General features: G+C 43.9%; 2 protein-coding genes across 8 annotated transcripts in view; one reads left to right on the top strand and one right to left on the bottom strand.

The window, feature by feature from the left end:
* Window positions 1-16,166, bottom strand: part of LOC139755420 (uncharacterized) — a 295,738-nt gene extending 279,572 nt beyond the window's left edge. The window contains exons 1-2 of one of the 6 annotated variants that reach the window (XM_071673707.1): window positions 15,934-16,166; window positions 14,150-14,765 (exon numbers count right to left, since the gene is read on the bottom strand). The gene's annotated coding sequence lies outside the window, so the exon portion shown is untranslated. Of the gene's footprint in view, window positions 1-14,149; window positions 14,766-15,015; window positions 15,894-15,933 lie in introns of those variants that run through there. The other 5 variants (XM_071673709.1, XM_071673711.1, XM_071673708.1 and 2 more) reach the window with 5 other exon arrangements.
* Window positions 1-25,718, top strand: part of LOC139755421 (two pore potassium channel protein sup-9-like) — an 872,258-nt gene that overhangs the window by 701,635 nt on the left and 144,905 nt on the right. The gene's annotated exons all lie outside the window — the stretch shown is intronic.

The raw sequence follows: 25,718 nt of genomic DNA, 5'->3' as shown, positions 1-25,718 counted from the left end.
CTGTCTATCTATCTATCTATCTAACTATCTATTTATCTATCTATCTATCTATCTATCTATCTATCTATCTATCTATCTATATATATATATATCTATATATATATATATATATATATATATATATATATATATATATATATATATATATATATATATATATACCTGTCTCTTTGCACGTGTGTGGGCGTGGGTATAGTACAAATGATAATGATAAAGGCTTTCTCCTGATAAGTCAGTGATAACAGATGACGAACCACACCTTCCAGGTTATGATTACGTTAGAAAGTAAAGATCTCATCACCAAGAAAGTAATGAAAAGTGCAAACTATGAATATATACATCAATGAAGAAACAGATATGGGTTGGTGCAGTTGAGCAGACCCCCCGCCACACACACACAAACACACACACACACACACACACACACACACACACACACACCCACACGCACACACACACACACATACGGGATGGTTGACCTCCTACTACGCTTCGTCCTGCATCTGGGTGGCAGCAACTGTTGTGTGGGACGCATTGTTGTGGTCGTGGACGACGTGTGTGTGTGTGTGTGTGTGTGTGTGTGTGTGTGTGTGTGTGTGTGTGTATGTATGTGTGTGTGTGTGTGTGTAGTGGTAGGCAACAGGTGGCAGTGTTCAGGGTACACTAATGACCGCCTCAGCAAACTTGAGACATGGGTCCTTGCGTCGCTTGTCATCTGTATGTTGCTGGTCTTAAGGGCAGACACTCTGGTGCCTCATATTTAGCATCTCTCTGAAGCGACATTATATGCAGACTTCTCCATCTTTTTTTTTTCCCCTTGTGTTTCTTGTTCGGTCGGTTGTAAACCCTGGGTGTCAAACAGAAGCTGAATATTGTAGCTGTGCAGTGACGTTTTATTTCTGGTCAGAGTGAACCAAGTATTTCTTTTGAAAATGATCTGTTGACCATGATAGGTGATGACCATTATTCGAGTTACTTTACTGATTACATGATACCATGATGGGTCTAAATTAAGACATGTGTTAACTGATGTACTTCTTGAAAGCCAGTTGATCCGAGGCAAGAAGATAAATGGGCCAAGTCAGGTACCTTGTGGCACTCCACAGTTCCAGTCAAATGTGATATATTTTGAAACTTGACTCGGTTACGTCGATCTGAGAGGATAATCTGAGTTAAGGCGTGTGAGCGATGGGTGACGACGCCCCAGTAAAGAAAGTTCATAAAGAGCGATAACATTGATGGTTCATATGATCAAGTGAGTTTAGAGAATCAATCACTGACATGCAAGTAACATGACCAGGCGTGTCAGCCCCACTGATGGTTCTGTTTGAACCCTTATCAGATCAATGTATTGTTGGATGTTCTCTGAGATTCTTCTTCTGGAAGACGTCAAGACCAGTTGTCATGTTTTCCATTACCCGTACAGCTAGTACCATCGTCAAGGTTTTCACAATTTAGGTGACAGACTGATCTGAAGTGACAACACTTCGCTACCATGATATTATTCATATTTCTTTCTCGTGTGTGTTACGATGGATCGATCCCACACACCTGTGAAAATGATATGGAGATGGTCTAATCATCAAAGTATTCGTCAAGGATTCACAAATGAGACAAAGATTCAATTTCGAAATGTTCTTTGGTACAGCATCAAATGGGGATGTGCTCTACTGACTAACGATATTTTCTGTGATGTTGGATTTTATCTTCCGTCATTTTATGGTACGGATGGTAAAATTGACGTTAATAACACATCTGGTAATATTCCTCGACATTGGCTACATTTGAGTGAAAATGTAGCTCGGCAATGTTATACAGTGTTCATTACCACTGCTGAGATATAAGAATCTCAACATAACGTTTCATTCCGTCAGATAAGATATGAAAACGTGTGTCAGTTCTTATTATACCATCATAGCCTGAGCCACAATGTTACTGGTGATTATTCAGTTATGTCGTATACTGGCTTATATGGAGGTCTCTTGTGAAGGTTGAACCAGATGTTCTTGTAACTTCGGAGACAGGGTGTTTGTCTCGAGTTCCTGTATGGTTTGTAACCTTGTCATCTCGCCAGTGGTCCTTCTTAGCAGCAGGTCTCCTTCTCGTAAGCTGGTCGAGCAGATACTCAGACTTGTGTCACCACGCTGATGTCCACAGGTCTCGCTCCATAATAACCACACTGTCCATTGCGCTAATTGTCATATAAAGAACTCCAGGTGCTGATGAGTGCAATGTTATTTCTTGATTACTGTTTGTATATTACTAGGAGAGGGGAAAGGATTTTGGATATATATATATATATATATATATATATATATATATATATATATATATATATATATATATATATATATATATATTCTTTCTTTCTTTTAAACTATTCGCCATTTCCCACGTTAGCGAGGTAGCATTAGGAACAGAGGACTGGGCCTTTTTTGGAATATCCTCACCTGGCCCCCTCTGTTCCTTCTTTTGGAAAATTTAAAAAAAAAGATAGGGGAGGATTTCCAGCCCCCCGCTCCCTCCCCTTTTAGTCGCCTTCTACGACACACAGGGAATACGTGGGAAGTATTCTTAATCCCCTATTCGCCATTTCCCGCGTTAGCGAGGTAGCGCTAAGAACAGAGGACTGGGCCTTTTTTGGAATATCCTCACCTGGCCCCCTCTGTTCCTTCTTTTGGAAAATTTAAAAAAAAAAACGCACCTTAACCTGCTTCAGGTATTCATTTATCCGGAAAATCCAAAGGCGAAGATGAACAGCTGGATTGGCTGTGAGTCAGCTGTCCTGTTCAAGACTCGGACCCGGACCCATGAGACTGTTAAGTTGCACTGCTCACCAGCGTGTGTGTGTGTGTGTGTGTGTGTGTGTGTGTGTGTGTGTGTGTGTGTGTGTAATTACCTGTTTGCACAGTACACCCGTGGGATCCTAACGCACGACCCCGAGATTAAGAATCTTGTGCTCTGCTGACTAAGCCTCTCTCTCTCTCTCTCTCTCTCTCTCTCTCTCTCTCTCTCTCTCTCTCTCTCTCTCTCTCTCTCTCTCTCTCTCTCTCTCACACACACACCATGTTGATGGCACGGTGTTGCCGTTGTCCTAATGAATGGGAATTTGAAAGCGACGAGGATAGCAAGGGGGAGGGAGAGAAGTTAGGGGTGGATCGTGGAGGTGGGAAGCCGTTGTGCCGGGAGATGGATGAGAAAGGGGTGAGGGACATGACTTAAGGGGTCAGAAGTTATAGTGAGGGTTTAAGGTTGGGGGAGGAAAGAAGGGAGGCGCTGTACCCCTGGTGCAAGGAGTGAAATCGCCCACGAGTGTCTGTCGAAGGCGTGGGGGAGTGAGTTAGATACCCGAGAAGGCGAGCGAGTAAGTTCGACGTCTCGCTAATAAAGATTTTTCATTTCGCCTCTCCGAAATAGAGGAAGGACCTGTGTGCCAGTACCCTTCTTGGCGCCTACGTACATCCGTGTCCGCTCACGAGTGCACGTCCTCATCTTGGTTTAAGTTTATAACACCAGGGTTCAGGTGTAAGCCACTGTTCTGATGTGTGAGTCGTTCTTGGGCGCTCCAGCATCCAACCGAAAGTAGATATCCCTTCTCTGCATATCACATCTCATTGACGAACTTCATAATCTTTATCAACGTGAGGAAGCGTCTTCTAAAGAAATGGTTTAGGGGGATAGTAAGACTTGTAAAGTACCGAAAGAAATCTCTTCTGCTCGTACAGCTGTCTGTGTACTGTATATCTCGGTAATGATATTCGTAGTGACATATTCTTACAACTCATTCAGCGAAGGTGTTTATTTTGGCTCCGTTGGTAAACTGGATCTGATGGTTGAGTCACATGGTTACGTTGAGTGAGACGCGTGGCAGATGGTTATATTGTGACAGAAGGGGGGGCTTAGACTCAGTGGTTGTGACAGATGGTTTATTCCGTCAGGATGACTGACCTGTTCAAACCGTGGTGTCAACTGGTTGAGTACGCCAGGTGGATCATTGGGTCAAAGCCTTTGTCTTCGGTGATTTACCTTCCCAGATGGTTCAGTGGGTCTGACGACCAGCTGTCCGACTCTGTTCCACATGTGACATAGATCACTGTGCAAGATTACTGTTCATGTGCACCTCAAGAGACGATAGGACACTGGGATGTGCTCAGGGAAGATAGAGACGTCACTACGGCCATCCAGCATTTGAAAGGTGTACGAGAGCAGGGAATGAAGGTAGTAAGACAAGAATGGAGGAACGGAGAAGCATTGATAATGATAGATGGGCCAATGTGTCAGCCTGTTTATTGTGTCAGTTCATTATCTGGGTCATGACATTAACGAGGAAGGCTGGGGGTTTGAACTGGCTCACACAGGTTAACTGGCTGACTCTGCGTTCTGCAAATAGCGTCCCTCACGTGATTCCTGGGAATGGAAATTTCTCTCGCTAAGCGAGGCGTGGCACGGCGGCACTCGGCCCAATGACTTCTTGGATTCAATTATACTTTTTTTTCAGTATTAAAGTGACTTGTCAGGTTGATGGAATTAAGCGTCTCTCTCTCTCTCTCTCTCTCTCTCTCTCTCTCTCTCTCTCTCTCTCTCTCTCTCTCTCTCTCTCTCTACACACACTCACACATTGTCTGACCTGTGTGTCCAATGGCCCATTTTTCCTCCTCATCCCTCCATCACTCACTCCCTCGCTCTATCTCTCAGCCTCTCCATCTCTTTTCCCGTCTCTTACTTTTCCTCGTTTTTCTTTCCTTGTCCCTCTCGTTTCCCGCCATTTGTCTCTCAAGGTTTGGACATGATTAGGGAGGGTTGTGTGGTGCTGGCTGTTGCTCGGGGTTGTGTCCACCTGCCAACCCAGGCGAGGTTCAACCCCCCCTTCCACTTTTCCGACCGCCTCACCCAACTCCCTCCTCCTCCTTCCCTCCACACCGTTATGACCTCTGAAAGCAATGAAGCTCTTTCTTCCTTTACCAAACAGGTATATATATATATATATATATATATATATATATATATATATATATATATATATATATATATATATATATATATATATACAGAGAGTAGACACAATTTCGTGTATGAACGGATGCAGTTAAACATGTGGAGGAATGAAAGCGTAAGTGAAAGATCTTACATATTCACACTTTCATTTCTCCTCTTGTTAGAAGACTATTACCTGGCCACAGATAGTACTCCTAGCGTGTGGTAAACATTGTGCCATCTGTGTACTGCATGCAAACATCTGTGGCAAGGATTATGAGGACATTTTATATACCATAGACTTCCTTTTGATCACCATACGTGACATAGGCTTCCGTGGTGCAGTGGTGAGCGTGGCTGACTGTGATTCACGCACTGGCCCGCCCATGTTCGAATCTCGGTCTGGGCAATCGGCCCACAGCTGTTCACCCCTTTCGATAAATGGGATATTTAGTTCCCTGTGGCGTCCCAGCTGTTTTCCTATTCCATAAAGACTTCCTGAACTCCTGTGTTATCTCCTGTAACGGAGATCCAGTTGATCACTGTAGACACAAGACAGGACAACCACCCGTAGAAATTTTCATGATAGCGACAAATGTCTCGGAAAAATAATATCTTAAGAGACACTTTGTCTCATATGATATCTCATGTAAGCTCGTCTGTTGGCGTGAGGGCAGCTGCTCGCTGGCTGGCTGGCTGGCTGGCTGGCTCGAGTCTCGCTGGGAGCCGCTGACCACAGCCGCCCATGGTCGCCCCATCTGGGTGTTCGCTCGGCCCTCTTGCCTCCCATGGCGGCGTCAGTCCTCTGCGTGATGCGGGTCACCGGACGCCTTTATCGTGCCTCCTCCCGTGATGGGTGGAGTCAAGAAGTGGTCAGGTGTCACCCTGCGTCCCTTGAGACGTCACTGAGGGACCGAGCCGAGAGGGTAAGGAGGCCGCGTAGCAGACACTCACACTCGCTGCAATGTCACGAGAAGCCAGTTTTTGCCTCCCTGTCTGCTGCAGTGCGTGGGGGGGGAGGAGGGAGGAGGGAGAGGAGGAGCGTCTGGTGGGTGGGAAGGTGGGTGGGTGGTGACATAGGAGGTGGGGGAGGGAAGGGAATGGGGTTAGGAAGGAGGAGGTGAGTGTGTTGGTAGTGGTGGGGGAGGCAGTGACGAGATGATGTCGGGGTGAGGGAGAGAGGAAGGGTAAGGGGGCAGAGAGGGAGGGAGCTGGGGAAGGGGGCGAATGGACAGTGAAGGTGTGACAGGCACCAACCTCGCCGTAAGGTTGATGATTCAGGAGGAATGTGAAGGGAGTGCCGTCCGTAGCCACATGCCCACGTGAGCTGCTCCTGCCCAGAGGGTACTGCTCTCTCTTGCTCCGACAGCTGTTTGATACGGTTACGTGGTACCTGCGGTGTTATCAGCCGACGGTGTGAGTGGTAGTCCCCTCCCCCACAACAATGCACGGCTCACTTTACGGTCTTGCCCACACGCGTCTCTCGCTTCTCTACCGATGTCATATTACTAGAACCATTAACCTCCAGCACAGGTGGCGGTGTCTTCAACCCGCCGAAGAGTTCTACCAGCGAACGATATTTGGAGTAACAGACGACGACACTACACCAGGTGATTCCATCTGGTGAGTGGGAGATGCCCTTAGTCCCGCCATCTGTTGGGGAGAGGATCAGTTTCAGCAACACTTGTCGAGGCGGTGCCCAGGCGTGTTGCCGGAATTTGAGAGATTTACGAGAGTTTCTTGTCCGTGTAGTGGTGGCGCGACCTGTATAATGGGATGTCCTGGAGGGTTTTTTTCTTTTTTTCCTTCTACCTCCTGTAGAGTCGAGGAATAGATTGCACGAAAGGGAAAATATATTACAAAGGAACGAAATTGAGATATATATCACTCAGAGGAGAGAGAGAGAAAACGAGAAACATGATGCTTGGGAGGGATTTATTGAGAGGGGGTTTTCTTACAAGTCTTTGAAACGTTGATTTGCTCATAGTTGGAAAATAAGCCTTTGCTGAACGTGTAATACAGAACAGAAGGAAAGAAACAAGAAAGATAAAAATCTTTTTAAAAAAACGGAAGAATCGATCAAAAAGTTCAGTAAGAAAATAAAATCTAAATTTTTATAAATTTTCTTTTTGCGAAATACAGTGTAACACGGGCATAAAGAAACAAGTTCAAAAATTCTTGATGGTTCTCGAAATTTTGCCCATGGAGGCCTGAATCAACATGGAAAATAGAAATATTTGTTATCGTTATGGTGGATTATTATTGCCCATTATCTTTAATACTTCTTCGGTGATGATTTTCTCATCATTATCAAATGACAGACGAATGACGCAATGTTATATAACCTCATTAAAATTTCCCCAAATTTTCTAGTTAGAAAATAAAGTATGTTTCATACTCTGTCTTAACCCTTGGGTACGATTTTTTTTCTAAACTTAGTTTTTTTTTTTTTACTTAAAATCTCATCACGGGTAGAAACCGCCATCCTAGAAATAAACCGGGTTTAGATATTGATTTTTGTTCGCTATTTACGTAAATCATCACATCTTGAATATAATGCGTTGGTAAGAGCCATTACATCCATCAATATACCCATAGGAACTCAGTCACAAAATGTGATGATATTTTCTCCTATTTTCTATACTGATAAATGCACGAATGTTCAGTGATACAACAAACTTGTGGAATATTACAAAAACATTTCTATATACCATCCATCTATACAATGAATAATAGAAATATCAGAAAGTGTTCATCTAGATGGCTATATCATGCCCATATGCCTCTCGAAGACATCATTCTCAGGCTGTATCACAATATTTTTTTTTTCTTTCACACGGGACACGAGAAGCGTTTAATTTATTCAAGCATAAACGATGAAGAACAAGGATCTCGTCTTACTGGGCGCGGCGCGGTGGTCGGGGTAGACCCTTTACCACGGCGGAACCGGGCGGCAGCCCCGCCGCGCCTCGTCGGGTCCTGGGCGACGCCGAACTGGGCGACGTCGAACACAGTGCTATGAGAGAGAGAGAGAGAGAGAGAGAGAGAGAGAGAGAGAGAGAGAGAGAGAGAGAGAGAGAGAACGACGCAGGCAAAGAGAAAGAATCAAAAGATTAGAAATAGACGGAAGCGAACATGGTCACAAAAACGGTCCAGTGTACGAATACACACACACACACACACACACACACACACACACACACACACACACAGACGAAAGGGAAAACAATTCAATTCACAGACAAACACACACAAAAAAAATACAGGGACAAAAATAAACACACACACACACACACGCACACACACACACACACACACACACACACACACACACACACACACACACACCCTAAACCAGTTTGACGATGCCGACAGTGAACAGTTCTTCGAAAGATGCAAAGATAAAAGCAAGCAGAGGTCATAACAACTAACTAAGCAAGAAACATGTTAGAAAAGACATAAAGAAACACTTTGACGGTATCTGAGCAGCGGGTGGACGGAGATAAGTAAATTGATGAAGGTGTAAATGCTGATGGGAGGGACAGATAACAGGACCTGATGGTCCATGACGAAAGTAACTACTGGAAGACATCAGTGATGACCCAGGGTCATATTCTTATTTGTGATAGAGACAGGAAAGATAATCAAAAGACAGCTCCTCATCCAGCACTGTTTCCTATCACATCAACATGCTGGCAAAAAGGAAAAAATAGAAAAGGAAAACGCTATGAAGGAAGAGCCTGTAGTATGATGATGGGAGTATACTGCCAAGGAAATTTTATATGAAAGTGTGAAAGGGGGAAAAATTCCCTGCTCTTCATCGGGATCCTCCGGGTAACGGGCTCAAATATGAAACCGTAAAAGAGGATTCGTCCTCTGTGTGTCAAAACTATAAGTTTAAGAAGGGTTGTTCATCCATCCTGAAAGAGGCGTAATTAGTGATATCAGATACCATTAAAGTACTTGTCTAGGCCTTGATGTGAGGTGTTGACAGCCTTATCTTTGACATCTAGTGATCATCATTTGTAACGTTCTACAACTCTACAAATGAAACAACTTTCCTATTGTGTTTACTGAGACGGCGCGGGTAACTGAGAGGGTCTTATCAATTGCCCACGTTGTTATTTCGTATCCTTCCTCTTTATCTTCCTACCGTTGAATATCCAGTGTAAAGACTTTCTCTTTCCTGTTAAGGCTTATTTTTTAGAGTCGGAATTAGTTTGGCTGCTTTTCTTTGAATTCTCTCTAGTTTTACGATCGAGTGATTGTATACAAAAGTTGATAAAAGTTGTATGATGATAGAAAACGTTCCAGAGATAGGGCACTTACGAGTTCAAAACTCCTTCCCCTTACGTAAGTGATTAAGATGAGAAAGACAAGCAGACAGACAGGCAGACAGACAAACAGACAGACAGGCAGACAGACAAATGGGGTTACGCTCAGAGACGAAGGGAGATTGAGACAGACACGGCAGAGCCTCATGGTTTTCCTTACGAAGTTGAACGGGAGACGCAACCTCCCATGCTATGGCCAGGCTGTATACTGGAGCCTGGCCACTTGACGGCATCTGTCAACAGGTCGTGAATGTGTGCACGCACTCACACATGGGTGACAATCAGTGGGACGTAGGTGCACTCACACCCAGGCGACAGTCAACAGGCAGTGAGTGTGTGCACACACTCACATGCATCAGCAGGACCTGCGTGTACACAAACACTCACACGTAGGCTTTAATCTATTAACCCTTGAGAAACACTTCAATGAAATGAATTAGAGTGTGTAAAACCACACACACACACACACACACACACATATATATATATATATATATATATATATATATATATATATATATATATATATATATATATATATACATATATATATATATATATATATATATATATATATATATATATATATATATATATATATATATATTAATGGCTAAGTCTGGATCTTTCCAAGCTAAGAAATGCAGTTCCATCTATTTCTGTAAAAGCCTCAACTCGTTCAAAGATGTGAACTATTTCCTAAAGCGTGAAAGTTGTTTGCCTGGTAAGCCTTATGGGCGAGCAATGATTGAGAAGGTGGTGGCATACCCAGCGCATAAGGGAGAATATGGTAGCAACACTCTGGTTTAAGAAGTGGTAGGGGGTGTGTGGATCAGGTGCTTGCGTTGAAGAATTTAAGTGGCAAATACGTAGAGAAACAGAGAAATTTATATATGACATTTATGGATCTGGAGAAAGCATATGAAAGGGATGATGAGAATGCTTTGTGGAATGTGGTGCGAGTATGTGGTGTGGGAGCAAAGCTATTATCAAGGCGTGAGGAGTATTTACCATGATAATAAGGTATATGTGCGAGTCGGTATAAAGGGTGAGATAATCTAGGTGAAGATGGTTTTGCACTGAGAGTGTGTGATGTGACCATGGCTGTTTGATCTGCTTATGGATGGACTAGTGAGGAGAGTGGATGCGAGTCTTTTGAAGAAAGGTGTAGAACTACAATATATCAGGGAAGGAGCTTTTGGTAAATGATTCATCTACTGTTCGCTGATGACACGGCGCATATGGCATATAGAAGAGAGAAACTGCAAGGCTGAATTCTGAGTGTGGGAAAGTGTGTGAGAGGAGAAACATGAAAGTAAATGTGAATAAAGCCAGGTCATTAGGTTCAATATTGCAAAGAGAAAGGTTAGCAGAGTGTGTGAATTAGAATGGAGTCAACTTGGACGCAGTGAAGTGTTTCAGATGCTTGGCAGTGGACATGGTAGCGAATGGATCCATGGGAACGAAATTGAGTCATAGGGTGGGTGAGGGGGCGAAGTTGCTGGGCGAATTGAGGAAGGAGCGGAAAGAGCGGTTACTATCTGGGAGGGCAGAGATCGGTAAGTTTGAAGATATAGTAATCCCGACGGTGTTGTATGGATGCCAGGCGTGGGCTCTATATGCGAATAAACGAAAGCGCGTGGATATGTTGGAAATGAAAATGTTTGTGGACAGTATGTGGTGTAGGGAGGGTCAATCGAGCAATGAAGACAGGTTAAGAGAGAAGGTTGTGGTTGAGAGAGATGAATACAGTGTACTACACTGGTTTGGACACATGGAGAAAATGAGTGAGGAGAAGTTCACCAAGAGGATACACATGTGTGGTATAGAGGGTGCGACGTACTGTCAATGGAATTAACAGGAACATATGAAGCGGTCAGAAAACGTCTGTGGGGCTTGGTTGTTGATAAGGGGATATGGTTTTATTGCATTACACATGACAGCTAGAGGGTGAATGAGTGACGCCATTATTCGTATGTTCCTGGCGCTACCTCGACAACGGGGAAAGGGAGAACAAGTGTGTGTGTGTGTGTGTGTGTGTGTGTGTATATATATATATATATATATATATATATATATATATATATATATATATATATATATATATATATATATAGGGGATAGGGGAGAAAGAATACTTCCCACGTATTCCCTGCGTGTCGTAGAAGGCGACTAAAAGGGAAGGGAGCGGGAGGCTGGAAATCCTCCCCTCATTTTTTTTTTTTTTTTTCCAAAAGAAGAAACAGAGAAAGGGGCCAGGTGAGGATATTCCCTCAAAGGCCCAGTCCTCATCCTCTGTTCTTAACGCTACCTCGCTAATGCGGGAAATGGCGATTAGTATAAAAAAAAAAGAAAAAAAATATATATATATATATATTACACACAAAACACTTACATAATTTCGGGACGAGCCCATCATACTGATATACTGCTTGAATATGAAAGAATATTACGAGATATGATCTGTTGTATATTGCAAGTAGAAAAACACGTCTGACACAGACATTCCGACAAACAGGTACAATGACTTGCATGCTATGTGGGGGTAATGAGAGGGGGGGGGGAGAGTGGGGGAGGGGTAGTGGTGAGGAGAACCCCGGGCTCCCCACCCCCCTCTCTCTCTCTCTCTCTCTCTCTCTCTCTCTCTCTCTCTCTCTCTCTCTCTCTCTCTCTCTCCCCCCCGCCCTCCAGTTGGTCTGTCTATTCATATATCTTTTCTTGCATCCCCTGAGTGTGTGTGTATATTTACTGCTTGTGATGATTGTGTGTGTGTGTGTGTGTGTGTGTGTGTGTGTGTGTGTTACAGAGGAAGAGAGTTTTACGCTCGTGTCGCCCTGTTTCTTAACCCTGTATTTGTGTTTTATGTCTTTACTCTTATCTGTATAAACACACACAGACTCACACACACACACACACACACACACACACATCAACTTAGGTAGGTATCCATTTATCGACCAGCCCCGCGAGGAGGATGAGGAGCTGGGATTGACTGTGGGCTGACCACCGCACCTAGGATTCGAACCCGTACACCATGGAAGCCCATGTGTGTGTGTGTGTGTGAGTGTGTGTGTGTAAGTGTGTGTGTGTGTGTGTGTGTGTGTGTGTGTGTGTGTCAGAGATAGATAGATAGAGAGAGAGAGAGAGAGAGAGAGAGAGAGAGAGAGAGAGAGAGAGAGAGAGAGAGAGAGAGAGAGAGAGAGAGAGGTCGAGGATGCCACTCTCACTGTATCCAGATGCTTCTGAAAAGTAAATGCTTGTGATCGTCCCTCAGTGTTTATCATGTTGTATAATATCCCTGAATGTCTCCAGATAATTGATAAGACTCTGAAAGACTCTTGAATACATATAGAGGCTACCGAATATCACTAACCATATTTCAATATCCCTACACGACTATCAAAGCCTGTAATGTCTTGGAAATATCCCAAAACTCCTGCGAACGTTCCAATATTGTTTTTCACCAACTCTGAATGCCTCTACGGGGATATGTATTCCTCTGAATAATCCAATGTGTTCTTAAAGACTCCCTTCCCATTGTATCATCCTCATGCAGATAATTTCTTCTAGATGTTGTTAAAGAAGTGTTAGAATCCTTCCGATGTGAACTCGGTTATATCCTCATGTTGGTTTTGATATCATTATGTTAATGTTAGTCTTACGTGAACGGTATTCATGCTATTGCTGGATGAGCAGGTGATCCACTGTGTCGTCTTATAAGGTTCAGGTGATTCATTTGGTGTCGTCATGGACATACGGGTGATTCGTGCCATGTCATCACTACATGTGTAAGGTCCTTATGCTCCATCATCACTAGATATGTAAGTAGATTGTGCTAAGTGATCTCTACATATGTAGGTAGAGTGTAATGTATCATCAACACATATGTAGTTATAGACTGCACTGTCATCAGCAAATATGTAGGTAGACTATGCAGTATCGTCAGTACATATGTAGGTTCATTATATCAAGTCATCATTAGATATGTGAGTTGACTGAGGTATGTCATAACTACATATATAGGTTGACTGTGGTATGTCATCACTGCATACGTAGGTAGATTGTGCTGTCAATATATTCTTATATTATCTACTTCTCGGCTCAGACGACGTTAATAACCGTGTTTATAATGTTCATTTCATTGTAACATCATCGTCATAATGCAGTGAATCTATTGCATGTTCGAGTATTATCATCAGACACCATCATAAATGGTTGGACACGTCTCGTTAAAGATAACTAGGGGGCAGCGACACCCTGTTAAAGCTTACCTAATAAGCTGTGAGTGTTGGCTGTACTGAGTTTGGTTTTTCTGGTATCTTGTTTGTGGTATCTTGTTTTGTCTTTTAGAATCCTACCCGCTCCAAAAAAAAAAAAAAAAAGATGCTAGAGATATTGAGTACTTCTAGTAAAGTGGTCGAGTTTTAATCAGTCTGTTTCGATTCCTCAAAGCACATCAGGGTTTCTAGTCGATAAGAACAAAAGGCTTTCAAGTGATACGAACACAAGGCTTTTACAACTGATCTCTTCCAGGATTCAGGAATCGTTTTCTAGTCATTATCATTTTTCTGTTATTCAAAAGAACCATTCAACATCCACTGATGAAAACTAATAAGCTGAAGAATGTGTTATACAGATCATGAAGACATTACAATGCAGGGAGTTCCCGAAGAGCATACCTTGGACACATATATAATTAGCTGGCGAACACTTAAAGCCCTCTAGTTTAAGAAACGCTCAATACAAGGTCGCCAGGAACTCTGCACCTGGCTAGCAGCAGCACCAGCTCCCCGCCCAGGAGTCATCCCCGAAACGAAAAGAATGTGGGAAAGTTTACTCACCATTTAATCTAGAGCCACATATTTGGCGTCCGTCGTCCCCCATCTGGGTCATCCTCCCGCCTCATAGCTTCATCCTCGGTTCGTCCAGAGGCCCCTTCTGTCGTCTCTCAAGCTAGGGTGGGCCTCATCACCATACCATCCACGAGGTAAAACACACTCCGAATATCTCTCACATTCTACGGAAGGATCTCTTGTGGTGGTGGCTGGGGGGGGCGCAGGGGGGAGATAATTTCTCACATTCCCCCCCTGGGAGAGGCGGCAATGCCCGTCGGAGCGCCTCCCTCCCTCCCGCCAGTCAGCTGGTCCAGTTTATTGGCCAAGTTCCTGAGTGTTGTGGTTCGCGTGTTTGTGTGTGTGTGTGTGTATGTCTGTAGCGGCGGCGACCAGGATGGGGGTGGTGGGGCGAGGGGAAGAAGGGCAACCACTGCTGGAACTGTAGGCTGCTTATCTCTCCCGTTACACGTGTCCTCTGATAACACAGTTGTAATAAATCTCTTCTGAGTGAGTTAGGTTACCTGTCCAGCGATAACACCAAAGATCCTAACTCAAGCTCAGATGTCCAGACCACCTCTTCTAAGTCAGTTACCTATCACAGGGCAGTAGGGTACCGTGAGACCTACGATGAAACTGATATTTGACCACTGGGATCTTCACTACCAATATCTTACAGGTACGACTCTCTCCCAACACTGCGTCGCATATATATATATATATATATATATATATATATATATATATATATATATATATATATATATATATATATATATATATATATTGTGAGCGCCAGTGGACGATAGATTTTATTTCATCTCTCGAAAGAACACATATGAGATATTTTCCCTCGTCGCACAAAAGAAAATTACAAGGATCGGAGAGGACAGGAACGACGCAAGTTGTGTCATAAAACACAGGAGGAGCCAGGGGGGTGCGCGCCCCCCCTCAGCCGCCCCGCTCACAAACGCCACCACAACCACCACCACCTGCTGCCCACTATCACCACCATCTGCCTCAAGCACACACACACACACACACAGGTACAAAAGTGCAAACATGAACATACATACAGACAGACACAGACAGACAGACAGACAGACACGGATACACCAGCCTTTGATAACACACTCTCGTTCTGCATGGATGGCTATCGATATCAGTCATCTTGAGAAACATTTCACGACACATTATTTCTGTTTCCCTCGTTAAACACGCGAGTTTTCCAGACTGCAAAATATTTACGAAAAACTGGTTGACTTTACTGACAAATTTCCATCACTTTCCTTTAGTCTTGGGCACAACAGGAACTTGATATCTATCACTGAGAACTTCCCTCCCTCTCTCATCCCTTCGACAGCTTCGCTCCTGCCTGTACTGTGTGGCCTTGCTTGTTTCTGTGACTATAATCGACTCTGATCTTATGACGGAACGTACTCGCTACTCCTGTAGTAGCGTAACATGATCCGTTGTGAGGAACAAGGTGCAACAAGTGTTTTGGAGGAGTATTTTCCGTACCTTTCTGCGGCCAGTCCTGCCCTGCAGTTTTGGATTCACTTTCTGCTTGGCTGAACAGAGTCAGAAGAAGTTGCCACTATTATTCACTTGTCCACAGACATAATTTCAATTTTTTTTTTAATGGTGAACATTCATCTCGGCCTCCCCCTCAGGGTTGAATACCAAGGGGAAATATATCTCGGGTTTTGTGTGGTTGGGTGGTGGTGGTGGTGGTGGAGGTGTTGGGGCGGGAGCGGTGGTGGTGGTGGTGTCGGCTGGGGCAGAAAACCAACCCTCTGGTGGGTACGCGGCCGCAATGGCGGACCAGCCACGACTGAGGTGCCCAACCACGTGTGTGTGTCGAGTTGCCCCATACACCACGCCACGCCACGCCCCGCCACGCCACGCCACGCCACGCCACTAAACACACCAAGCCAGTTTACACCACACAGGGGCCAACCACTACCACAGTGTACCACCGCTGTCACATCACCACCACACTTGCCCCACGCTCCCACTGTGATCATCCACCACTGAAGCTCCTCTCGCTCCCTCGGTGAAAGCACTATCACGGAGCCTCCCTGTTGCAAGGGCTCGCTCGTCAATAAGATTTCTTTTGACTTCCCTCCTCCTCCTCCTCCTCCTCAGACAATCGCTTGTTGTGCAGGTGTCTGTGCCAAGTGAGGCTCCACGGGTTTAGGCAGATCAGCTGGCAGAAGTAGCAGCAAGAACAGTCGTCTTCTCCAACACTCACTGGCGCGATGAATACTGCTTCATGCGAGTTATTTTCTTTTACTTCTCCTTCTTTATCTTATGTATATGAGGGTCCTCGAGGGTCCTTTACCATGGCACCATAGCAAGATGGAACACATAGTTCAGAGTCCTTCACTCGGGCATCGAAGCAAGATGGAACACATAATCCAGGGTCCTTCACTCGGGCATCGAAGCAAGATGGAACACATAGTCCAGAGTCCTTCACTCGGGTGACGAAGCAAGATGGAGCACATAGTCCAGAGTCCTTCGCTCGAGCGCCGAAGCAAGATGGAACACATAGTCCAGAGTCCTTCGCTCGAGCGCCGAAGCAAGATGGAACACATAGTCCAGAGTCCTTCACCTGAGCCCAGGAGCATGATGGAGCAATGTTAGTTCAGAATCCTTCAAAGACGCAAGACGGATGACCAATAGCCTCGAGGCTACGTGGAACACGGAAGCCAAGCCTAACTGTGATGTCTGTGCCACCATATCGTCTGGCACTAATGATCTTTGTTGTCGTCTGTGGCATCATCAGTATATCTTTCAGGGAGGATGAGTATCGGGAAAGTTTCCAAACCTTTGTAAAGAGTTTCTTCCTCTTTTTCACGTAACATTCTGATGCGTCACTGATGTAAATGTCATTCTGTGTAATCAAATTTCGCATAGATTTTGGTCTAAACAAGAAACTTGTTTACTTTTCATGAGGTTCCCTACCACTGCCGACTCCCCCTTTTTTTTTTTTTTTCAAATTCCACGTTGAGAATTAGGAGTTTCGTAACTCTAAAGTTAGTACAGAAAATTCTGACTTTACTGTGTCGAATTCAGCTCCACAGAAAACCCGTTTCCCTTTGGAACTTTCCCAAATAATGCATAAAGATTCCCAATTTTGAAGTGGAATATCTGGGTGCTTGAGAATACGGTCGCATAAGAAATATTCCAGCTCGCTTATAGAAATTGTCGAAGTCTCCATGGTTCGAAATCTGGTCGTCTGAATAACAAATCTTTTCTACCAGTCTGGTTTCTGTCGATACGTAGACGGGGAAATATCTGAAATCAACAGTGGGGAAAGAAGTCAGCCTTGGCGTGGTAATGGCATGTGTCCCTTCATAATAATCGATACAAGATCGATAGATATTTATTCCCCCAGCGAAGAAGAGAGTGCAAACCTTCAAGCCACATCGTATAGACACGTGATCTCAGAATGGTCGTGTTTTTTTATATCAATAATCATTTACTGAGGAGTTGACCTCCACTTTTCTAATCACACACCACTCTGCTATGTCTCTTCGGCCAACGAAATCTTTTTAACCACGGTTAGTAGAGTACTATGATGAAAAGACTCCTCTCTCTCTCTGCTGTGTTGCCTATGCATACTCCTGATAACGACCCCTTAGATTTCAGGAGTGTGCATTATACTTCTGCCAACATTTACGGGATTTTTCCTCCTCTTGGTTATCACTCTCTTGACCAGTCCACTCCCAAGAGCCTTCCAAGCAAGTACCCCCATAAACTGTTTAGCTAAAACCCGTCCCTCAAGCAACCTGAAGGTGGAGACGGAAGAGGGTCATAGTGTCGCTGTCCCTCAGTCAGTCCGGCCTGTGAACTTGATGCGTATTTTGGGAAGATGTTCATGCAGGTCACAAACTGAGAAGCCTTTGTGTTTTCAACGTCGCACGCACACACAGTAACAGCCGACCACACCATTACGTAGTGTATATTACCGTCCTTATTTACTGAAAAACCCGTTACCTAGGACAGATGCATTCTACTGGTGTGGAACAGATACACTTTATTGCTCTGCGGGGTTGCGCTCTATTGGCTTGGAACAGACGCACCGATGCACTATACTGACCCAGGCAGACGCACTCTGCTAGTCTAGGTGTCCTTTCACAAGATGGTCGAAAAGGACAGACATCTACGGCAGAGCTCATAGAGAGAGGAGCCATGTCCGATAATCGCTGATACGTATGCCAGTATCCGAATACACACCCCAGTATCCGGATACAACCTAAGTCGTTGGATACACGCCCCTGTGTAGTTAGATACGCATCCCAGTAATCGAATACAAACCCCAGTAACCGGATACACAGCCCAATTGTCGGGAACACACCTCCATGTAGCCGGATACACATGCCAGTAGACGGATACACACACGCCCAAGTAACCGGTCACTCCACTCCCTCGCCTGCATTTGTTGACATACTGGTTCGCAGAGGTTAGGGAAGGGGGGTAAGGGATATTGGGGAGAGGGAGGGGGTTATTGGGACGTTAGGAGATTGGGCGGGGGTTGAGGGGGGGATGGGGGGTTATCGACACTTGCTGGTCGTTGGGTTTACTTGTACACAAGGGACCGGTAAATCAGCTTCATACAATGCCGAACTTGGCTGGATTTGCGAGGGAGGGCAAAACGACAAAGCCATGGGACATGAAAGTTATATAAATGAGATTTATGCGAGGCTCTCCTGAAGGGAGGAATAGTTGGATGGAACAGTTATTACCCGAAGTCGCCACGAGGGGTCACCTCTGTGTTAGTGTAGCGTTGTGTGTACCCAGGCTTTGATCACAAGGCTCCGTGATTTGTGCTCTTTGGCAACAGTTTACTGGACGAATCTGGTCGAAGCTAGTACCGACATTCTTTTTTTTTTTTTCATTGTAGTGATGATAACAATATTTTTGTAGTGATGATGCTAATATTTGTAGTGATGATACTGATATTTGTAATGATGATGCTAATATTCGGAGTTCATATTACTCTACAATTTACTTTTTTTCTTCTCGCTATCATGACAGTCGAATCAGGTCTAGAGTCTGCCACTGAAACTGTTTTGTGGCAAATGAGAAAAATGAAATTCCTGTTGCGTTCGCCGTTGGAGGCCTGAGAACCAGTTGTAATGGAGAGTGTGGGTTGTGTGGTCAGGCTCAAGCGCTGGGGTGATTTGTAGGTTTGGTTGTGGCGTGAGCTGCGGTTTTATCGTTGAGTGAGGCGAGGGAATCGTCATGTCTGTGATCCAGCGTTTCTGATCATTCCTGGTGGAGGAGGTTATGGTCCCTTCCTGCCATCCTTCTACGAGAGTCATGAACTCGCTCCCTGTCACCTGTTACATTACGTGGGACCATCACCATCCCTGTCACATTACGTGGTACAGTCACTTCATCTGTCACAGTACGTGGTACAGTCACATCATCTGTCACATTACGTGGCACAGTCACTTCATCTGTCACATCACGTGGTACATCACTTCATCTGTCACATTACGTGGTACATCACTTCATCTGTCACATTACGTGGTACATCACTTCATCTGTCACATTACGTGGTACATCACTTCATCTGTCACATTACGTGGTACATCACTTCATCTGTCACATTACGTGGTACATCACTTCATCTGTCACATTACGTGGTACATCACTTCATCTGTCACATTACGTGGTACATCACTTCATCTGTCACATTACGTGGTACAGTCACTTCATCTGTCACTTTACATGGTATAGTCACTTCATCTGTCACATTACGTGGTACATCACTTCATGTCACATCACTACAGTCACTTCATCTGTCACATCACGCGGTACATCACTTCATCTGTCACATTACGTGGTACATCACTTCATCTGTCACATCACTACGTCACTTCATCTGTCACATTACGTGGTACATCACTTCATGTCACATCACTACAGTCACTTCATCTGTCACATCACGTGGTGCATCACTTCATCTGTCACATTACGTGGTACATCACTTCATCTGTCACATCACTACATCACTTCATCTGTCACATCACTACATCAATTCATCTGTCACATCACTACATCACTTCATCTCTCACATCATACTTAGTACATCACTGAAGCAGCGATTCCTCACGCGTGTCCTCTCTTGACCTAGAATATTCAACCATGACCAAAGTTCGTCCTTTAAATTCTTCACAGTCACCTGACAAGCCTATATCTTCCATCCAGAATGACCCAACTTGACCCGATATTCCTTTCATGAAGTTTCCTACTTTACGAGGAATCTTTCCCAAGGTGACGACCTACCCTGACCACCATATATCTCAAACACACCCAAATTAACCCATTATGTTCTTTCGTATGACCTAATCTAGCTGAACGTGTTCCCGTTGATGACCTAACTTTACCCAACTCATCTCCGAATATTGCCCTGACTTCATCGAGTATATCAAAGGTGACCTAACTTGACTCGGCATATTTCCTCAGAATGATGTGCCTGGACTGGAGAGAAAGATGACTTCATTTGACTTTAGTCGTTCTTGAATGAGGTACAGCGAGAACGACATTGTTGCTTAAAGTGGATATGAGTTCCATACATATAAAGACTGCACACACACACACACACACACACACACACACAGACACACACACACACACACACACACACATACACATATGCACACACAGCGATTTACCTATGAGCATGGAGGATCCGAACCCAGTTCTATCACGCAGCAGGCCAGTATGATATCCATGAATATATACTATTTAATATATGTATATATATATATATATATATATATATATATATATATATATATATATATATATATATATTGTTTTTTTTTTTTTTTTTTGCTTTGTCGCTGTCTCCCGCGTTTGCGAGGTAGCGCAAGGAAACAGACGAAAGAAATGGCCCAACCCACCCCCATACACATGTATATACATACGTCCACACACGCAAATATACATACCTACACAGCTTTCCATGGTTTACCCCAGACGCTTCACATGCCCCGATTCAATCCACTGACAGCACGTCAACCCCGGTATACCACATCGCTCCAATTCACTCTGTTCCTTGCCCTCCTTTCACCCTCCTGCATGTTCAGGCCCCGATCACACAAAATCTTTTTCACTCCATCTTTCCACCTCCAATTTGGTCTCCCTCTTCTCCTCGTTCCCTCCACCTCCGACACATATATCCTCTTGGTCAATCTTTCCTCACTCATTCTCTCCATGTGCCCAAACCATTTCAAAACACCCTCTTCTGCTCTCTCAACCACGCTCTTTTTATTTCCACACATCTCTCTTACCCTTACGTTACTTACTCGATCAATATATATGGATGGGGTGGTTAGGGAGGTAAATGCAAGAGTTTTGGAAAGAGGGGCAAGTATGAAGTCTGTTGGGGATGTGAGAGCTTGGGAAGTGAGTCAGTTGTTGTTCGCTGATGTTACAGCGCTGGTGGCTGATTCATGTGAGAAACTGCAGAAGTTGGTGACTGAGTTTGGTAAAGTGTGTGGAAGAAGAAAGTTAAGAGTAGATGTGAATAAGAGCAAGGTTATTAGGTACAGTAGGGTTGAGGGTCAAGTCAATTGGGAGGTGAGTTTGAATGGAGAAAAACTGGAGGAAGTGAAGTGTTTTAGATATCTGGGAGTGGATCTGGCAGCGGATGGAACCATGGAAGCGGAAGTGGATCATAGGGTGGGGGAGGGGGCGAAAATTCTGGGGGCCTTGAAGAATGTGTGGAAGTCGAGAACATTATCTCGGAAAGCAAAAATGGGTATGTTTGAAGGAATAGTGGTTCCAACAATGTTGTATGGTTGCGAGGCGTGGGCTATGGATAGAGTTGTGCGCAGGAGGATGGATGTGCTGGAAATGAGATGTTTGAGGACAATGTGTGGTGTGAGGTGGTTTGATCGAGTGAGTAACGTAAGGGTAAGAGAGATGTGTGGAAATAAAAAGAGCGTGGTTGAGAGAGCAGAAGAGGGTGTTTTGAAGTGGTTTGGGCACATGGAGAGAATGAGTGAGGAAAGATTGACCAAGAGGATATATGTGTCGGAGGTGGAGGGAACGAGGAGAAGAGGGAGACCAAATTGGAGGTGGAAAGATGGAGTGAAAAAGATTTTGTGTGATCGGGGCCTGAACATGCAGGAGGGTGAAAGGAGGGCAAGGAATAGAGTGAATTGGAGCGATGTGGTATACCGGGGTTGACGTGCTGTCAGTGGATTGAATCAAGGCATGTGAAGCGTCTGGGGTAAACCATGGAAAGCTGTGTAGGTATGTATATTTGCGTGTGTGGACGTATGTATATACATGTGTATGGGGGTGGGTTGGGCCATTTCTTTCGTCTGTTTCCTTGCGTTACCTCGCAAACGCCGGAGACAGCGACAAAGTATAATAAAAAAAATAATAATAATATATATATATATATATATATATATATATATATATATATATATATATATATATATATATATATATATGTGTGTGTGTGTGTGTGTGTGTGTGTGTATAACAGATTTACCGCAACATGAAAATTAAGATTTAATATAATGTATGTATATTAAAAGCTGCGTTTAGCAATATTTTCAATTTCTTTCTTTCTCCCTGCCATCAGACCATGATGTCTGAGGTTATAATTTAAGAAACAATTTGCGAGAAAGATAAAATTCTACGCAACGTATTCACCCAAGACCATACAGATTCATGGCTTACGCCCCTTATACAACAGATACGTTTTAAACGGTGAAACGTATACGAAACATCATTCATATAAACAGAAACAGAATAAGGCGTAAAGGTCCAAAAGTCAGTTAACAAGCAGTAATTTTTTACCGATCTAAATTTCAATAGATGAATTAAAAAGATAAGACATGTCATATTTATCACTGGTTGCTGTACCAAAAGTCCAGTGGCTTTGCCAGTGGCATATAAGGGATGGATGTGATCTGTCGTCGGCGTGAGCATCGTTCGTTCCCCCAGTGTAACCTCTAATTTGGCGACGGCTCATTAACCAGTTGCACACGGACGGTGATTGGTCATACGTAACCTTCATAGGTAGGAAGAGACCTTTTGCCTCGTAAGACTGTTAACCCGTAACACGTTAAGCTCATTATGTGTGTCTAAATATGCACATGATTGTGTGTGTGTGTATATATATATATATATATATATATATATATATATATATATATATATATATATATATATATATATATTTCAACCCACCCACACACACGTCCAGACACGCACATATACATACCTATACATTTCAACGTATACATACATATACACACACAGACATATACATATATACACATGTACATATTCATTCTTGCTGCCTTCATCCATTCTCGTTGTCACCCCGCCACACATAAAATGACACCCCCCCCCCCCCCCCACCCCACCCGCGCGCGCGGGAGGTAGCCCTAGGAAAAGACAACAAAGGCCGCATTCGTTCACACTCAGTCTCTGTCATGTGTAATGCATCGAAACCACATCTCCCTTTCCACATCCAGGCCCCACAAAACTTTCCATGGTTTACCCCAGACGCTTTACATGCCCTGGTTCAATCCAATGACATCACGGTGACCCCGGTATACCAGATCGTTCCAATACATTCTATTCCTTGCACGCCTTGCACCCTCCTGCATGTTCAGGCCTTGATCCCTCAAAATCTTTTTTACTCCATCTTTCCACCCCCAATTTGGTCTCCCGCTTCTCCTCGTTCTCTCCACCTCTGACACATATATCCTCTTTGTCAATCTTTCCTCGCTCATTCTCTCCATGTGACCAAACCATTTCAATACACCCTCTTCTGCTCTCTCAACCATACACTTTTTATTACCGTTTCATTACTTACTCGATCTAACCACCTCACACCACATATTGTCCTCAAACATCTCATTTCCAACACATCCACCCTCCTCTGCACAACCCTATCTACAACCCACGCCTTGCAACCATATAACATTGTTGGAACCACTATTCCTTCAAATATATCCAATTTTGCTTTCCGAGATCATGGACTCGCCTTCCACACATTCTTCAACGCTCCCAGAATTTTCGCCCCCTCCCCCACCCTGTGACTCACTTCCGCTTCCATGATTCTATCAGCTGTTAAAGCCACTCCCAGATATCTAAAACACTTCACTTCCTCCAGTTATGCTCTATTCAAACTTACCTCCCAATCGACTTGTCCCTCAACCCTACTGAACCTAATAACCTTGCTCTTATTCACGTTTACTCTCAGCTTTCTTCTTTGACACACTATACCAAACTCAGTCACCAGCTTCTGCGGTTTCTCATCCGAATATGTATATACAGGAGAGAGAGAGAGAGAGAGAGAGAGAGAGAGAGAGAGAGAGAGAGAGAGAGAGAGAGAATGTGTACCTGCGATAGGATTTTGCCATGACGGAAGAACTTGCTTGTAAAGAAAGAGATAAAAAGAGATAGATAGATAGATAGATAGATAGATAGAGAGAGAGAGAGAGAGAGAGAGAGAGAGAGAGAGAGAGAGAGAGAGAGAGAGAGAACTAACAGCGTGTGTAGCAATACTCCCGAAAAATCTCAGCTGCATAAACCTGGGGTAAAAGGATAATGACATATCAAATGAAAAGGTAAAATTTGGTGTCATGGCAAGGGATGGGGTGGCGAGCTGAGAGCATTAGCCGTGCAAATATTAGTACAATTCATGCTGGAATTTAGGTCTGTGTATTTTTGCATGCATACGTGAATAAGACCCATGTGAGCCTTTGTTTGCTAATCATCATGTGTATGTGTGATTCATCTTGCTTATTTTTCTCATGGTATAAAGGTTGAATGATACAAGACGAAGTAAGAAAAATCTTCAGACTTCGATGAAGGATAAATAAGAGGTCATTTATCCTCTCAATAATAAGGGTGCGGATCCCACACTTCCCTCGTCTCAACTGCTTTATAATGAAGGATAAAAGATAAAGATGTGAGCTGTGTACAACGTGACTCTATGATGAATACATTTCAAGGGCCCAAATGAATCTCACAGCTTATTTCAAAATGCAGTTGTAGGATTTTATGTTAATGGATCCATGTAATGCACTCATCGAAAATGAGACCATGTCATGAACTCAAGTAGAAAGGAATCTAATGTCTTACACTCACGTGAACGTTGGATATATAAAGACAATATAAGGACAAAAGAAGAAGAATCACTGATTCTAAGCTGGTTTAGTATACATTTAAAAAAAATGACCAACAGTTAAGGGAATAGTCTGTTTTAACGCCATTGTGGTGTTGTTAGTGGCTTACTATATCCTAAATGTCGTGACCATTTCCACAATCGCGGGTCTGGCACTAGGCTGACGCAAGCTGTTCTAACGTCTTCCTCAGACTCTGCAGCCGGACAGCCACAAACACAGCAGTATGTATGGTTACTCCTGCAGAAGATACGTAAAGGCATTATAACAACACGTAAAGTAGTACTTCTCACCCTAAGGGAGTTTATTTTTCCCTTGCCACTGGAAGTAGCACAGCCTTTGGAGCTGCAGGAACTCCTGGAAAAAAGGGGCCTTGGAATATCGCCAAGCCTCTTTCCAGA

Source organism: Panulirus ornatus, chromosome 19, assembly GCF_036320965.1.
Source record: "Panulirus ornatus isolate Po-2019 chromosome 19, ASM3632096v1, whole genome shotgun sequence".
NCBI classification, from domain to species: domain Eukaryota; kingdom Metazoa; phylum Arthropoda; class Malacostraca; order Decapoda; family Palinuridae; genus Panulirus; species Panulirus ornatus.
Note: the sequence above shows the minus strand (reverse complement) of the source record. Positions and strands in the feature narration are given on the sequence as shown.